Below are 4676 nucleotides of genomic sequence, written 5' to 3' on the forward strand. Positions count from 1 at the left end.
CTATTATGGCCACCATCCACTCACACACAATTATTTATGTCCAACAACTTCCAGCTGATAAAATGTAACAAACTGTTTTGTTCTAATCTTTACTCAAATCTCAGCAGCCCAGGGTGATCTGTAGGAAACAGATGGGTTACATGCTGGAGAACATGTTCTGTGATTTACTCCAGCAGATAGAATACAATGATTGATGGTTTAGGAATAGAGGTTAATGTCCATGAGCACATGCTGGAGTTCTTTGAGATCAATGTGCTTCTTTTGGGTCAGAGACCAAAACACGGCACTGGAGGGTAGGAACAGACAAATGATGAATGGATGTCACAAAATAGGTGAGTGTTTTTTCTAGGAGAACGAGGGGTAAGAAATTATGGTTCATCTGACTCAGCAGGGAATTTCAGAGGGGTTTCAGTTTTAAAAAGTCAAACGCACATTTGAACCATTCCAGATCATAAAAGCAAAACATTTCCTGTTTTGACATCAGTGGTTAAACTTACTGGATATTTGCACCAGTATACAGTGAAATTTCCCCTGTCAAATCAAAAGTGTACCCAGAAAAAGAAACTTTGTAGTATTTAGCATTTAAAACTCAGTTTTACAACTTCTGTTTTCTCTAGTTGAACACTTCTACTGGTAAAGCAAGTGTCTGGAGTATGTTGAAAGTCAACAGAGAGTGTTGTTGAACGTTTGCCGCGGTAATTCAGAGCCGCTTTGAGCTGGGCTTCATTTTAGCATGAAATGTTTCACAGATGGTACCAACAATGCTTCTATGTACACATATCAAACAGGCATTGAAATCCAAAGAACTGCTTGATGTGTGCAAACTGAATGTCAGAATAAAGTTTAGAATCAGAAATGTGCCATTAACATGATGTGACATTTTCATTGGCCATTTTTGCCATAATATAAGCCATGCAGTTCAGACGTTTAGAGCAAATCCAGCTTTAACTTCTCGTCCATGTGGAATACAATGGAACAAGCCCAAACCTGAGAAGCATTAATGCGGCCTGTGTCAGTGATACCTGTGAGGAAGGCAATTCAACCTGACAAGTAAGTCATGGAACATCTCATTTATATAATCCGTTATATATGTATAGCAGGGGGAGCTGGAGGGGACACTTTAAAATGTTTGTTTCCTCTTTCGAAAAATTTCATAGATCCTCGTCACTCCAACTGATGCCATTTGCTCAAGGCTAAAAGACAATGGTTGTATTGTAAGGCTAAGAATGATTTTCCCTTCTAAAAGACTCGATTTGCAGGCCAGTCATGGTGGAGCTGTTATATAAGCCATGATTTCAGTGACATACACACTGCATGGAGACTGTCATGTCTTTCCTTTAGTTTCAACAATTATCATTTTGATATGTAGCAGGAGAAGCCACGAGCAGATTGTGTGTCAAATGTGTGTGTTCATCTGTTAGTACAGTCGTGGCCAAAAGTTTTGAGAATTACATAAATATTGGAAATTGGAAAAGTTGCTGCTAAAGTTTTTATAATAGCAATTTGCATATACTCCAGAATGTCATGAAGAGTGATCAGATGAATTGCATAGTCCTTCTTTGCCATGAAAATTAACTTAATCCCAAAAAAACCTTTCCACTGCATTTCATTGCTGTCATTAAAGGACCTGCTGAGATCATTTCAGTAATCATCTTGTTAACTCAGGTGAGAATGTTGACGAGCACAAGGCTGGAGATCATTATGTCAGGCTGATTGGGTTAGAATGGCAGACTTGACATGTTAAAAGGAGGGTGATGCTTGAAATCATTGTTCTTCCATTGTTAACCATGGTGACCTGCAAAGAAACGCGTGCAGCCATCATTGCGTTGCATAAAAATGGCTTCACAGGCAAGCATATTGTGGCTACTTAGATTGCACCTAAATCAACAATTTATAGGTTCATCAAGAACTTCAAGGAAAGAGGTTCAATTCTTATAAAGAAGGCTTCAGGGCATCCAAGAAAGTCCAGCAAGCACCAGGATTGTCTCCTAAAGAGGATTCAGCTGCGGGATCGGAGTGCCACCAGTGCAGAGCTTGCTTAGGAATGGCAGCAGGCAGGTGTGAGCGCATCTGCACGCACAGTGAGGCGAAGACTTTTGGAAGATGGCCTGGTGTCAAGAAGGGCAGCAAAGAAGCCACTTCTCTTCAAAAAAAAACATCAGGGACATATTGATCTTCTGCAGAAATTATATTGAATGGACTGCTGAGTACTGGGGCAAAGTCATATTCTCCGATGAAGCCCCTTTCCGATTGTTTGGGGCATCTGGAAAAAGGCTTGTCCGGAGAAGAAAAGTTGAGCGCTACCATCAGTCCTGTGTCATGCCAACAGTAAAGCATCCTGACACCATTCATGTGTGGGGTTGCTTCTCATCCAAGGGAGTGGGCTCACTCACAATTCTGCCCAAAAACACAGCCATGAATAAAGAATGGTACCAAAACACCCTCCAACAGCAACTTCTTCCAACAACCCAACAACAGTTTGGTGAAGAACAATGCATTTTCCAGCACGATGGAGCACCGTGCCATAAGGCAAAAGTGATAACAAAGTGGCTCGGGGACCAGAATGTCGAAATTTTGGGTCCATGTCCTGGAAACTCCCCAGATCTTAATCCCATTGAGAACTTGTGCTCAATCCTCAAGAGGCGGGTGGACAAACAAAAACCCACAAATTCTGACAAACTCCAAGAAGTTATTATGAAAGAATGTGTTGCTATCAGTCAGGATTTTGCCCAGAAGTTGATTGAGAGTATGCCCAGTCGAATTGCAGAAGTCCTGAAAAAGAAGGGCCAACACTGCAAATACTGACTCTTTGCATAAATGTCATGTAATTGTCGATAAAAGCCTTTGAAACGTATGAAGTGCTTGTAATTATATTTCAGTACATCACAGAAACAACTGAAACAAAGATCTAAAAGCAGTTTAGCAGCAAACTTTTTGAAAACTAATATTTATGTAATTCTCAAAACTTTTGGCCACGACTGTACACATACCAAAATTTCAGTAGCTGATACAAATTTCACGGTTCAACAGTTCAAGTCAACAACAACACAACAAATGTGCTATGGAATTTATTTTATACATATTTTTTTAAATAATTACATTCATTTTTATATTGTTTTATTAATTTATTTCATTAAATTAATTTAAAAGTGAATATAATGTGTATATATATATATATATATATATATATATATATATTTAACTATTAATCTGCAGGGGCTTGTATTATTTTAGCACGTCTATTTTCCTTATTTATTTATTTATTTTTGGAGCATGTGAGCAAATACATTTGAGGATTCAAAAGATAAAAGTTTGTTATTTGCATTGTTATTAGTTATGTTGGCTATGCTGGTCCACCAATGAATGCTGATCTAGTTCAAATTTTCCAGGAGGTATCGTTACAAATGAACTGTATAACCTAGAGAGGTGTTGGCATACCATGATGCAAGCTGAAACATTGCAAAATCCATTGCTCAGTTGAAAGGTGAGCTGCTTGACCTAAGGGTGAGGCATGTTCCTATGAAGGGTTACAGGTCAACATGTTTTCAGGTATGAAAAGCAAAGCAGTAATGACCTGATTCTGATCTACAAGTCTTCTCTAATTTGTCCAAGACTCAGCGCTATCCAGCTCTGTCTTTTGAAGTGACTCATTAAGAGTTTACAAGGCAATCCAGAGTGGTACCAGCTGTAGAAACCATATTTATATATACATACATATGGTTAAAGCTGTAGCCAAAGGCATCGCATGCCCTGTTGAGTAGATTTTGGCAACACACTTGGTTGTAAACTGTTGTGTTGGTACAGCAAGCAGTTGTAGACATGATCACAGCTGCAAACGAATGACGTTTTGTTTGAGTCATGATAGGGAGTGGTTTTCCAAATTGTTCTTTTTTCTTTTGGGTTTGTTTTGCTTGTAATGCTCTTTAAAATAACTCTTCTCGGAGCACGGGACGTTCTAGAGTAGAGCTCTTGTTTTATGGTGCTCTGTGCTGATGATGTAGTAGGAGACACATGCTAGGCCGTAGCTGCATAATTTTTGGGCAGCTTGATTCATGAATATGTCTTTGTTCACATCCTGTGTGTCAGACGAGGCTTACTGGAGTGAGTGCTTCCCTTTGCATGTCGCATGCAGTGGCACGTGTTGGAAGCACTTGTCGTTATAATCACTTTCCACCTACCTACCACCCCCACCTCCCTAATTTTCGCATATGTCCCTAGAGGAGAGGTTGCTTGGCAGAGAATGTGTGGCTGGATGCCCTTCTAGACAAGACGTAATGTACAGTGGTTAGCAGTTGGCACAGATAGACAAGTGCTTCTGTCCGTGATGATGAAATAGAGGGTTACTATATTTGCACCAGGTCATATTATGGAGGAAGGGAAGTTTATGCCATATTCCTGTCCATCTGATGTCCTGCTCATGTACTTTATCATTTATTATCTTTCTGGAACTCAGACTCACTTTGGACTGTTAGCCATTGTAGGGATGCCCCAAGTCCGTGTACTAGGTCCAGTCAAATTTTAGAGAGAACACTCTGACATAAGCACAGACTTGCACACCCACAAACACACACGCTGCAGGGAAAAATCCTTGATGGAAGAAAAAGTGAGAGAGCATGTGGCTGAGTGAGACCAGTAATGAAAGCCATGCTCACCCCCCACAAATGTGTGTGTGTATT

The sequence above is a fragment of the Cyprinus carpio genome, chromosome B22, assembly GCF_018340385.1.
Source record: "Cyprinus carpio isolate SPL01 chromosome B22, ASM1834038v1, whole genome shotgun sequence".
NCBI lineage: Eukaryota > Metazoa > Chordata > Actinopteri > Cypriniformes > Cyprinidae > Cyprinus > Cyprinus carpio.